The 13,894-nt window shown below is 43.4% G+C and overlaps 1 long non-coding RNA gene across 1 annotated transcript in view; it reads right to left on the bottom strand.

Annotated features, from left to right (window-relative positions):
• LOC109873258 (uncharacterized) overlaps positions 1 to 12,265 on the bottom strand; it is a 32,780-nt gene extending 20,515 nt beyond the window's left edge. The window contains exons 1-3 of the long non-coding RNA XR_004206004.1: positions 11,772 to 12,265; positions 10,962 to 11,015; positions 7,455 to 7,489 (exon numbers count right to left, since the gene is read on the bottom strand). This is a non-coding gene — a long non-coding RNA (uncharacterized LOC109873258). The remainder of the gene's footprint in view (positions 1 to 7,454; positions 7,490 to 10,961; positions 11,016 to 11,771) is intronic.
• Between the last annotated feature and the right edge of the window lie 1,629 nt (positions 12,266 to 13,894).

Raw genomic sequence — 13,894 nt, 5'->3', positions numbered from 1 at the left:
TATACACAGAGAAAAGAGTCGGCCCGAGAATTGAACCCTGTGGCACCCCCATAGAGACTGCCAGAGGACCGGACAGCATGCCCTCCGATTTGACACACTGAACTCTGTCTGCAAAGTAATTGGTGAACCAGGCAAGGCAGTCATCCGAAAAACCGAGGCTACTGAGTCTGCCGATAAGAATATGGTGATTGACAGAGTCGAAAGCCTTGGCGAGGTCGATGAAGACGGCTGCACAGTACTGTCTTTTATCGATGGCGGTTATGATGTCGTTTAGTACCTTGAGTGTGGCTGAGGTGCACCCATGACCGGCTCGGAAACCAGATTGCACAGCGGAGAAGGTACGGTGGGATTCGAGATGGTCAGTGACCTGTTTGTTGACTTGGCTTTCGAAGACCTTAGATAGGCAGGGCAGGATGGATATAGGTCTGTAACAGTTTGGGTCCAGGGTGTCTCCCCCTTTGAAGAGGGGGATGACTGCGGCAGCTTTCCAATCCTTGGGGATCTCAGACGAGATGAAAGAGAGGTTGAACAGGCTGGTAATAGGGGTTGCGACAATGGTGGCAGATAGTTTCAGAAATAGAGGGTCCAGATTGTCAAGCCCAGCTGATTTGTACGGGTCCAGGTTTTGCAGCTCTTTCAGAACATCTGCTATCTGGATTTGGGTAAAGGAGAACCTGGAGAGGCTTGGGCGAGGAGCTGCGGGGGGGGCGGAGCTGTTGGCCGAGGTTGAAGTAGCCAGGCGGAAGGCATGGCCAGCCGTTGAGAAATGCTTATTGAAGTTTTCGATAATCATGGATTTATCAGTGGTGACCGTGTTACCTAGCCTCAGTGCAGTGGGCAGCTGGGAGGAGGTGCTCTTGTTCTCCATGGACTTCACAGTGTCCCAGAACTTTTTGGAGTTGGAGCTACAGGATGCAAACTTCTGCCTGAAGAAGCTGGCCTTAGCTTTCCTGACTGACTGCGTGTATTGGTTCCGGACTTCCCTGAACAGTTGCATATCACGGGGACTATTCGATGCTATTGCAGTCCGCCACAGGATGTTTTTGTGCTGGTCGAGGGCAGTCAGGTCTGGGGTGAACCAAGGGCTGTATCTGTTCTTAGTTCTGCATTTTTTGAACGGAGCATGCTTATCTAAAATGGTGAGGAAGTTACTTTTAAAGAATGACCAGGCATCCTCAACTGACGGGATGAGGTCAATGTCCTTCCAGGATACCCGGGCCAGGTCGATTAGAAAGGCCTGCTCACAGAAGTGTTTTAGGGAGCGCTTGACAGTGATGAGGGGTGGTCGTTTGACTGCGGCTCCGTAGCGGATACAGGCAATGAGGCAGTGATCGCTGAGATCCTGGTTGAAGACAGCGGAGGTGTATTTGGAGGGCCAGTTGGTCAGGATGACGTCTATGAGGGTGCCCTTGTTTACAGAGTTAGGGTTGTACCTGGTGGGTTCCTTGATGATTTGTGTGAGATTGAGGGCATCTAGCTTAGATTGTAGGACTGGCGGGGTGTTAAGCATATCCCAGTTTAGGTCACCTAACAGAACAAACTCTGAAGCTAGATGGGGGCGATCAATTCACAAATGGTGTCCAGGGCACAGCTGGGAGCCGAGGGGGAACTAATGGAAGCCTCTCCAACATAATCCAGGTAGAATCAGGAATTTGAGTAAAGCCAGCTTGTCTATGTATGCGGATGACTCAACACTACACACATCAGCCACTACAGCAAGTGAAATCACTGCAACACTTAACAAAAAGCAGCAGTTAGTTTCAGAATCGGTGGCAAGGAATAAATTAGTCCTAAATATTTCAAAATATAAATTAGTTGTATTTGGGAGACATCATTCACTAAACCCTAAACCTAAACTAAATTGTGTTATAAATAATGTGGAAATTGAGCATGTTGAGCTGACTAAACTGCTTGGAGTAACCCTGGATTGTAAACTGTCATGTTGATACAAAGGTAGCTAAGATGGGGAGCAGTCTGTCCATAATAAAGTGCTACTCTGCCCTTTTAACACTATCAACAAGGCACGACCTACAGGACCGAATTTTGTAGCACCTGGACAACTATTCAGTCGTGTGGTCAGGTGCCACCGATGGACCTCAGAAAATTACGATTGGCTCAAAACAGGGCAGCATGGCTGGCTCTTAAATGTACACAGAGAGCAAACATGAATAACATGCATGTCAATCTCTCATGGCTCAAAGTGGAGGAGAGATTGACTTCATCACTACTTGTTTTTGTAAGAAGTGTTGACATGCTGAATGCACTGAGGTGTCTGTTTCAACTGTAAAAAAGTACCCAATTTTTCATACAAAAGAAAGGTACTTTAATAGAAAATGACTCAAGTAAGTGAAAGTCATCCAGTAAAATAATTGAGTAAAAGTCAAAGTATTTGCTTTAAATATAATAAAGTATCAAAAGTAAATGTAATTGCTAAAATATACTTAAGTGTCAAAAGTAAAAGTATAAATCATTTCAAATTCCTTATTAAGTATATTATTATTTACTTCTAAAAAAAATACGGATAGCCAGGGGCACACTCCAACACTCAGACATAATTTACAAATGAAGCATGTGTTTAGTGAGTCTTCCAGATCAGAGGCAGTAAGGATGACCAGGTATGTTCTCTTGATAAGTGCATGAATTTGACCATTTCCTGTCCTGCTATGCAATCAAAATGTAACGAGTACTTTTGGGTGTCAGGGAAAATGTATGGAGTAAAAAGTACATTATTGTCTTTAGGAATGTAGTGAAGTAAAAGTTGTAAAAAATATAGTACAGCAAGTAGTACTTTCAAGTATTTTTTACTTAAGTACTTTACACCACTATTTAAACTACTAACACACAGCTCGGACACCCATGCATACCCCACAAGACAAGCCAACAAAGGTGTCTTCACAATCCCCAAATCAAGAACAGACTATGGGAGGCGCAGTGTATTACATAGTGCCATGGCTACAGTACATGGAACTCTATTCCACATTAGGTAACTGATGCAAGCAGTAGAATCAGATTTGAAAAGCAGATAAAAATACACCTTATGGAACAGCGGGGACTGTGAAGAGACATGGATTTCGTATTGTAGATATGTGATTGTAGAGTAGTGGCTTGTGGGAACAGGTGTTAGGTGTTATGGGGTTTGTCATGTCATATTTTAAATTGTATAATTGCTTTAATGTTGCTGGACCCCAGGGGCAGCAGCTAATAAGGATCTTTAATAAATACAAAGGAAGCATTTGTGTTTAGTGAGTCTGCCAGATCAGAGGCAGTAGGGATGACCAGGGATGTTCTCTTGATAAGTGCTTGAATTGGACCATTTTCCTGTCCTGCTAAGCATTCCAAAAGTAATGAGTACTTTTGGGTGTCAGGGAAAATGTATGGAGTAAAAAGTACATAATTTTATTTAGGAATGTAGTGAAGTAAAAGTACAAGTTGTCAAAAATATAAATAGTAAAGTAGAGTACAGATACTCAAAAAACTACTTAAAGTAGTACTTTAAAGTATTTTTACTTAAGTACAACTGCTGATTTCCTTATATGAATTGTAACTCAGTAAAGTCTTTGAAATTGCTGCATGCTGCATTTACATTTTTATTCAGTATATGTGTATGGGGATTATGTCCAACAATAACTAACTGAAAATACCTTCAATATACTTATTACAATAGGGTTTATTTTTTTTGTGCACACGTAGAGGCTAAAAAAACACTTAAAAAATGTTAAAATAGTCAACTATTCTACAACTATGACATAAAGAGGTCAACAATGCTTTTGCTAATGCAGCTGGTCCTGGAGAGATTGTGATATTCATCTATTTCCTTCCTGTGTACAGAAGAAAAACAATTATGTAAAATTGTATGTAATGATAAATTACATTTCATAATCAGACAATTACATGCCTAATCCCCCATATAATTTGGTTTGAAAACATTCCATTGTTACAATTTAACCTGCCATGACACAATTTCACCTGGCATGACATTTATGTAAATAAATGCTACCTAGCATGACCTGGAATGCAGGATATATCCTGAAGTAAAACTTCAGTAAAATAATTTAAATTACCTATTTTAGAGCTCCCTGTCAGTGTGCTTTTCTGTTCAGCAGGCCTTGATTGGTTTGTGCAGTGAAAATAGAACCTCTCTTCCCCCGACCGTCTCACCTCCCCCACCGTCTCATCTCCCCCAGTCTCTCCTCCCCCACCGTCTCACCTCCCCCAGTCTCTCCTCCCCCAGTCTCTCCTCCCCCTGTCTCTCCTCCCCCACCGTCTCACCTCCCCCACCGTCTCACCTCCCCTCTCCTATATAATCCCATCATTTATTTGTCCAACCATCCCATAAATGGAAGCACAGCTGGAACCAATGACTCCTAGCCCTGCCTGGCCACTGGGCCAGTTGGAGCAGGGAGTGCTGAGGCAGCAGGTCCCCTTCGCCTCAGCCTCGCTTGCTAGCTACATCTGGATGACCATTCAGTTCAGAGGTGAGGAAAGAGGGGGAAAATAGAGCTCTTAAAATAAACTCTGTGCTCCGGCACAACGCAGCTTGGCTCCTCTAGTCTGTTCAATAACTATGGAGGGCTGAGAAGGAACAGGATGAACCCAACCAAGGCTATTTGCATACCTGGCTGTAAATGGCAAAACATATATTTGTATAATACATACTACAACATCATTTAATTTGTTTCTTAAAAACTCAAGAGATGTATCACCAAAAAAGTGATCTAGAAATGTACACTGGAATTATGAGTATATATTTCATATTGGTACTCTTCCAGACATTCAGACATGGTTAATTAAATGTTCTTTACATCATTCAGAACCTTAACCAATATCCTTTCACTCAGTCTGACCCCAGAGCCCCAGAGGGCCAGACAGACTGAGTGACTGAGGTGTACCACTATAGTTGTTGTTTTGACAGAGCAGAGCAGTCACCACAGAGATCCGCTAAGAGGCCCCATACAGATAAAATGCCATACCTTCTGGGGTTTCCAGGGTTTTAGCAGGATCAGGCTAAACATATATGTTTTGCCAACCTGTTGGCATTGTGAGCCATCTGAGGCTGGTTGTTGAGCCTACATGGAGAGCAGAGGAGACTGGTGTGAAGAGTTATAGAAGGAAGGGCTCATTGGAATGGGTGGAATTAAATCAATGGAACGGAGTCAAATGTGGTTTCCATACGTTTGATTCCGTTCCATTAATTCCATTTCAGTCATTACAATGAGTCTGTCTTCCTATAGGCCTCTCACGCTCTGCCATTGAACACCCATTAATAACACTCTGAGTTCGTTTGGCCCCTAATTAACAGGTGCTAAGTCCCTTTCACTGGGCGGCCCTGTTGATAAGAGGCTCCACCAGCTGAGAGAGGCTGTACTCTCTGAGGTAATGCTGTAGAGTTGTGGTGGTGGGTGGAGCAGGGCGCTCCTAGCAACTGGCAATGTCTGTCAAGCTATGGCCCTATGGGTTTAGTAGTGTGTTTGAAAGGCTTCTGGTCTTTTCCAAGACATCTTGGTCAAAACATCTTTGTCTCGTTGTAGTGATATCAGGTATTGGAATATAGCCGTGAATAGCAACCAAAAGTATGAACAAAGCTGCCATTGCAGGTTTGAGAACTAAGGTTGAATTGGAGGGACAATCTGACGCCCATATCCACTCTAGACTGAAGAGATTGCTTTCCAACCACTGACAGTGTAAAGTGAAAGAGACAATAGTATCATAACAGTGGTGTATTTACTCAAGACCCTATATGAGAGGTTTACATTACAGTATCAGCCATCAACAAAGTCAGAAAAAACTGACATGGTGCTCTGACGAAGAGAGGAATTACAGCAACACCCTCTCGCTTTCAGTATATTTCAAATTCAATTTGAATTTGTAATAATCTGTAGACTGATAAAACTGATCCACATATGCATTTTGTTCTCCTTTGTGTTGATCCAACTCTTACAAGCTGTGCCCCACTGCCAGAGAGAGAGAGAGGGAGACAGAGCCCCTGATTTTAGTAGACAAACCGACTGGGTCTGTGGTAAATAAAGACTTCAGCCCAAGCTGGGCTGGAGCAGGTATAAACCCCAGATCAGACCAGACATCACTACTGCACCCCGTCGCATAAGTGCCTATAGATCATAACTAAGGCTTGGTGCATGGAAACAAACTGTTCCAATGCTGGACAGTTTTAACATTACAGCAGTCTGTATGTCTGCTGAAGCAATTTGGGGAACGGCCTTGCTTCCAGCAGGTACAGTAGGTAGGTAGGTGAGATAATCAAGCCACTAAACCCCTTAAGAAAGGCACTGAACCTGGCTGAACCTGGGGACTATATTCCACAGCACAAATGGATACATAGTAAAAGCTGAGGGTGATGTCTGATGTTTTCTGAAACAAAATAATCAGCTAAACAGAGATTATTACATTTCATACTTGATGTTTACATCCAACCATCTGGGCATCATAAAATGTGGCTGTGATTCAGTGCTCAACTCACAGGAGAATGGCCTGCACTGGAGAGAGTGTTGCCTGGCCTGCACTGGAGGGAGTGTTGCCTGGCCTGCACTGGAGGGAGTGTTGCCTGGCCTGCACTGGAGAGAGTGTTGCCTGGCCTGCACTGGAGAGAGTGTTGCCTGGCCTGCACTGGAGAGAGTGTTGCCTGGCCTGCACTGGAGAGAGTGTTGCCTGGCCTGCACTGGAGAGAGTGTTGCCTGGCCTGCACTGGAGAGAGTGTTGCCTGGCCTGCACTGGAGAGAGTGTTGCCTGGCCTGCACTGGAGAGTGTTGCCTGGCCTGCACTGGAGAGTGTTGTCTGGCCTGCACTGGAGAGAGTGTTGCCTGGGTTGCACTGGAGAGAGTGTTGCCTGGGTTGCACTGGAGAGAGTGTTGCCTGGGCTGACTAATGGAGGCTACGAAAACACAGAAATGGCTCAGGGAGCAATGTGAAATGCAGGGGAAACTGGTATTGTGTGAAATAAGTTCCACCACACAATTGTCTTGGTAAGAAAATTGAACAGCAATAGCAGAATGGCTTGACAGAATTAGGCTATGAAAGACATATTGCAGATTCACTTGCTGTGAGATCCAGCACCTGCAGTAAATGGTGAATGGGTGTTCTAACAAAATAATAATAAAATTAGATCTATTCACGATAGCAAAACATATCATGGATTTTTAAAAAGTATAAAAAAATGTGCATTCACTGTATTCCTTCTGCAGATAAATCAGTTATACATGTAATATACTATATACTCATGGATAGTGAAAGAACAAGGGGAAAAGCCTTTGTTTGTCGTGTTCTTTTTTGTGGTTGTAGTGATACTATACAGTGGATGTCTAACATTACAGATCCCCTGTGTGATTGATGCAGTTTGGTCATTCCTCCCTCCTTATCAGAGTGGATGACAACCACCTAAAAATACACCACTTTCAACCTAATACTAATTGAAGGTTTTGTGCCTCTAAAGGCAGACTGACCTTGGGTCTACTGGCAGGAAAGGTCCATTAGGAGCCTGTGTAGAGAAAGGAAAGGCTATAAGAGCAGGGACACACACATACACTACATATACAAAAGTATGTGGACACCATTTCTAATTAGTGGATTCAGCGATTTCAGCCACACGCGTTGCTGTGTATAAAAAAGAGCACACAGCCATACAAACATTGGCAGTAGAATGGCCTTACTGAAGAGCTCAGTGACTTTCGATATGGAAACGTCATAGGATGCCATCTTTCCAACAAGTCAGTTTGTTACATTTCTGCCCTGCTAGAGCTGCCCCGGTCAACTGTAAGTGCTGTTATTGTGAAGTGGAAACGTCTAGGAGCAACAACGGCTCAGCCGCAAAGTGGTAGGCCACACAAGCTCATAGAACGGGACTTTCGAGTGCTGTCCTCATCTGTCCTCGGTTGCAACACTCACTACCGAGTTCCAAACTGCCTCTGGAAGCAACGTCAGCACAATAACTGTTCGTCGGTAGCTTCGTGAAATGGGTTTCCATGGTCAAAAGCATCCACACACAAGCCCAAGATCACCATGCGCAATGCCAAGCGTTGGCTGGAGTGGTGTAAAGCTTGCTGCCATTGCATTCTCTGGAGTGATGAATCATGCTCCTCATCTGTGAGTCAGTCCGACGGAAGAATCTGGGTTTGGCGGATGCCAGAAGAAGACTACCTGCCCAAATGTATAGCGCTAACTGTAAAGTTTGGTGGAGGAGGAATAATTGTCTGGGGCTGTTTTTCATGATTAGGGCTAGGCCCCTTAGTTCCAGTGAAGGGAAATCTTAACATTACAGCATATAATGACATTCTAGACAATTTGCTGCTTCCAACTTTGTGGTAACAGTTAGGGGGAAGGCCCTTTCCTGTTTCAGCATGACAATGCCCCAGTGCACAAAACAAGGTCAATACAGAAATGGCTTGTTGAGATCGGTGTGGAAGAACGTGACTGGCCTGCACAAAGCCCTGACCTTAACTCCATGGAACACCTTTGAGATGAATTGGAACGCCAACTGCGAGCCAGGCTTAATCGTCCAACATCAGTGCCCAACCTCACAAATGCTCTTGTGGCTAAATGGAAGCAAGTCCCCGCAGCCATGTTTCATCATCTAGTGGAAAGCCTTCCCAGTAATGTACTTATCCTCTTGCTCAGTTGTGCACCGGGGACTCCCACTCCTCTTTCTATTCTGGTTTAGAGCCAGTTTGCTCTGTTCTGTGAAAGGGGTAGTACACAGCTTTGAACGAGATCTAAGGTTTCTTGGCAATTTCTCTCATGGAATAGCTCACATTTCTCAGAACAAGAATAGACTGACGAGTTTCAGAAGAAAGTGCTTTGTTTCTGGTTATTTTGAATCTGTAATCGAACCCACAAATGCTGATGCTCCAGATACTCAACTAGTCTAAAGAAGGCCAGTTTTATTGCTTCGTCAATCAGAACAATAGTTTTCAGCTGTGCTAACATAATTGCAAAAGGGTTTTCTAATGATCAGTTAGCCTTTTAAACTGCTAAACTTGGATTAGCTAACACAACGTGCCATTGGAACCCAGGAGTGATGGTTGCTGATAATGGGCCTCTGTACGCCGCCGTACGCCTCAAGCTACAATAGTCATTTATAACATAAAAAAATGTCTACACTGTATTTCTGATCAATTTGATGTTATTTTAATGAACAAAAAAAACTTGATTTTCTTTAAAAAACAAGGACATTTCTAAGTGACCCCAAACTCTTGAACGGTAGTGTATATGGTAGCCTAATCTTTTACAGTATTTATAGTCAATGGGTGTTGTGCCTGTTTCGGACCACAGAGGGAGTCGCTCGCTCTAGTGGTTGGCTTCACGCGCTCTCACTCTACAGTGGGTCTCGCGCTAGCCTGCCCAGTCAGTGTCAGGAAAATGAGAGCAAACTTAAAACTGAAGAGAAAAGCACCAGATAAACACAATATTTTAAACGTTATCATCAAGTTAAACTGAGTGTAATAATGTAACTGTTGTTATATTTTTTATAGGGTTTTCATAGTTTAATTTATAAAAGTCTGTTAGCATAGAAGCTAACGTCGGCTATAGTTAGCTCCAGTCAAGCTAGCCTGTTGTAGTCATAGCGACAGGATCAACAAACGTTCTTACAGAGTGTAAACAAATGCACACGTACATTAAAATAGTGAGAAAAATACATTGACGGTGAGATTTTGACATCATGGCCCTCAAAAATAGTTGGCTGATGTAAACCAAGCCAAGCTATGCTTTGAAAGACATGATGAGGGTCATCTTTTTGCTTGATGTCATGAGTGTACTCCAAGGAAAGCTAGAAGGTTGTACCGTTAACTCCCAGGGTGTCATTCTAAACCATACAACCTACTACCTCAACCCGGATGCACACATTTTCAGTAGGCCTTCTTCTTGTCTTGTCCACTATTTGCAAGCCAAGAACACTAGAATCTTCTGATTTGTACTGTAGGTTGCTTCCATTACCATCAAAAGGTTGGAATAAGCTATCAAATCAAACAACACTGAAACATTATGGTTCAGGCTTTGTTATAATAATCAGAATGTTCTATTCTGCCTCACAAACAATGTATTGGAGCTCCTAAACACCACAGGACAGGAAATATCTATTATTAGTCATTTTACAAATAAAGGGCATCAAAGTTGCCATTTAAAAAAAGATGTTGTTCACACCACAATGACAGAGACCCACAGAGAGGAGCTTGTGAAGTCAGATTCGCCACAAGATCGGATCTACGGGTTTGTGCCAAGTGGTTAGTTGGAAAGTATCAAAATAAACATGTCAAATTACACTGAACAATATGTTACACTATGCCACAAACCTGGGGCCCAACTCTGTTAATATGTCACTTTATGTAAGTGGAGAAGTCAATTGTACCATGCATGCAACAGGCTGTCCAATCAAAAATAATGTCAGTCATAGGTTGATGTCCACAAATACATCCATAATGTCATCCTTACACTATCATAATCAACAATACAGTGAGGACAATAAACCACACAATAAAACCCTGTTCCATCTAAATCACAGAGTGGTCAATTCTGCTACATGTGTTGAATCGTATAAGGATCTGAAGTGTTTTGAGCAAAATAGGAATTGAAAAAGAACAGCACAATAGAAAGAGCCAGACGAAAACTGCAGGGCAGAATCTCCCACATATGATCTGAAAATATACCGTACCTGTCTAACTGTCTAACAAACTAAGTCAGATCAAACCAAATACAGCTACAAAACCCAAATAACTACATATGTATTGCTTGAATGTACAGGTGAGACTGCAAAGGCAAAGAATGTCTCCATAGCTTTTTGTCTGGCCTATAGACATGGCACCAAGAGGGCAAGCTGAGGAGAGGAATACAACACAATGTCTATGCCAAATCCAAGGTCCACAATTCAAGAAACAGCCATTGGCTTTTGGTAATTCAGGATACAAATAATAGCACAATGTACTGTAGAGGGTAACTTATTTCTGAAGGTAACTTACCTTGTTGATCGTGTGCCTTTCAGGGTAAGGAGTCACCCATGGTCATTTCTCACTCTGAAAACACAAAGAAAGTAACAACATTAATTGGCTTGTTCAAAACCAGCAGTTCCACACCCTACTGCACACTTTCATGGTTCCTAAATCAATAGGAATAGTACAATATAAACAAATTATTATCTTTAAACACACAATATTTCAGACTGAAAATAAATGTGCTGGTGAATAATAAAGCAAAGAAAGAAAAAGACGAAGAGAGAACGGCTTCACAAAAACCCTGATAGTACCGGCAAATGTATTGCAATAGTATTCTGTCCATTCTAAAGCAGATTCCATTTACAGTTGCAGCCGCTCATAAGCATCACATGCTTCAGCAGTTCCCTCTAGATAGGAAATGTGCATGGAAGTCCATTTTTCAGTGAGAATAAAAATGTTGTGGAGAAGATCTCTCCCCGTCTAATCTCTTCCCACAGAGACACATGCAGGGGCAGTCCTCCTCTCCTCCTGGCCAGCATGCAGCACTGAGGCTGTGGCGAGAGGAGAGGATAGGTTAGCCCAACTTATCACAGACAGCAACAGCAATTTAGAAAATCGTGGCAAGGAGCTGTATAAATCTGCCCGGGTGAACGGGATGCCATGGCAAATGTGATGCCAGTGTAATGGAGCATGCCACGGTCAGCTAGCATTAATGGTGCCAACTACATCGTTCCCCAACACATCAGAATATTCCTGGCTGTGGTTGCATGGCCGCAGTGCGACAAAGCCAGGTATGGAATGGAATAGTGCAAATGTGCCAGCACCAGTGCCACTTACCCAGATCTCTACTAACCATTTGACATTCATCATCTCTACTTGATTTGGATTGTTCAGACCTCTCTTTTGTACCCAGCCGGAGACAGACAGATAGGAAGCAGGATTTATCAGGAATCAAAAAGCTATGAGACATGGGTGCCATGCAAAAAATTTGATTTAAAAATACTAGAGTTGAGTTGTGTTGTTGTGCCCAGCTCCATTGGCAAGTCGGGTTCATTTCAGCTCCACACCGTCCGCCATTTTCTCAGCAAACACAAGAATGAAAGAAAGCCCCAAAAAGAAAGAATAAAACCCTTTGCTGGCATCGCATTCCAAGTTTCCCCCTTCACTCCCTCTCTCGTTCTCTCCCTCCTGGCACCATAACAAAACCTTGGCCGAGGAGGTCACATGATTTCCTACCAGAAAGCCACAGCATTCCCATAAAGCATTCTACTGACATTGTTAAGACATCTTTTGTCTAAATCAAAACCTTAGCCAGCCCAGCCTGCCCGAATATTTGGCACATTCAAGGGGGCAGGGAGTGCAGAGGGAAGGGGTGGCGTTAGGAGTCATGGCAACCTCTACCTGGCAGGCTGCCCATCATCTCAAGGTGGAGAGTAGCCGCGGCTAATGTGCTGTCGAACAGGAATGCCTGGAGCCTTCCAAAGTCAATTTGATGTTCATGGTGGGAGCTTTCAATTCGCCTCATATACCAGTTCCCTTTTTAATAGAATAAATGAAAAGGGCTCTACAGATTACATCTTCTGCCCATTGAGCACGCGTAAACACACACTGCTTGGAATATACAGTATCTACCAGCATTCACATTCATCTATAATACTCGGTCTTCTCTGCTGGTCTGTGTAACTGGACATTGGTCCTTCATACAGCTCTTCTCCTCATCCTCTAGGTTGTAAAATGACATTTCTAGTCCCAGCTATCATGACAAACAGCAAGCCTGCTGCTGTGGCTGGGAACATACAGGAAAGGTACAGATAAAAGTCAAACTATCCTATGTTGCTGGATCTCTCCTGGAAACATACCATGAATCAAAAACAGTGTGCAATGTTTCTCCTCTCTTCTGCTCTCTCACAAACTCACAGTGAGGCCCTGGTACAGTAGGAAAACACACACACACACACACACACACACACACACACACACACACACACACACACACACACACACACACACACACACACACACACACACACACACACACACACACACACACACACACACACACTGTGGCCACGGGACCCTCTTACGCACAGTAGAAGTACACACAACCACAGGAGTCACGCGGTCCAAGGCAATAACTCACACATATAACATGGCCCTCTGGCTCACATAGAGCCAGCCATACACCATGGAGGAGCTCTAATTTATGCCCAAAAGCCTCTTTTACATGTTTCCCCCACATAATATAGCCTTCAATCAAAAGTGCTGAGAATCTGCCATTGCTTAAAAAACACATACGCTGAGAGCCTGAGACTGTCTGGGATTGACTGACTGTCTGTGGTGGGAGGAATAGATGGAGGAAGGGGAGAGGTTACCAAGCCAAATTATTTATTATCTTTTAGGAGGTAAATTTATATTGACTTCATATCTCCGAGCCTGTCTAGTAACATGTAGTAACATGGTAACGATGATAAAAGTTCATGTCAAATAGGGACAACACAAATGGATGAGAAGTACAACACAACACATAATGCTGTCATCATTGTCAGTGCTGCCGTTAAAGCTCAGTATGACACCGACAAGTCAAGCATACAACTTCAACCAATGTATTACAAACGTTAATTACATTTGGTTTAGTCTCTATCATTTCTAATGTTTCGAGTCAGTCCGTCAGCTAATGGGTAAGTCAGTGTTGTCGCTGGGGCCGGGCCAGACTTTAATAATAACCTCAGTATTAATAAGAAGCTCAAACAAAGCAGGGCCCAGCCAGGGCCTCATCTGCTCCCAGCGCCATTAACCACACAGTCTCTGGTCCAAAACATCCCCCTCACCCACCTCACCCCTACTGAGGGGTCATCTCATATCCTGAGAGGCAGGAGGCCAGGGTCAAAGTTCAAATAAGACCAGGGAGGAAAAAATAGTTTCCCCTGGGATGGAATATACCATCATAAACCAGACAGGGG

The sequence above is a fragment of the Oncorhynchus kisutch genome, linkage group LG28 (genome assembly GCF_002021735.2).
Source record: "Oncorhynchus kisutch isolate 150728-3 linkage group LG28, Okis_V2, whole genome shotgun sequence".
NCBI classification, from domain to species: Eukaryota; Metazoa; Chordata; class Actinopteri; order Salmoniformes; family Salmonidae; genus Oncorhynchus; species Oncorhynchus kisutch.
Note: the sequence above shows the minus strand (reverse complement) of the source record. Positions and strands in the feature narration are given on the sequence as shown.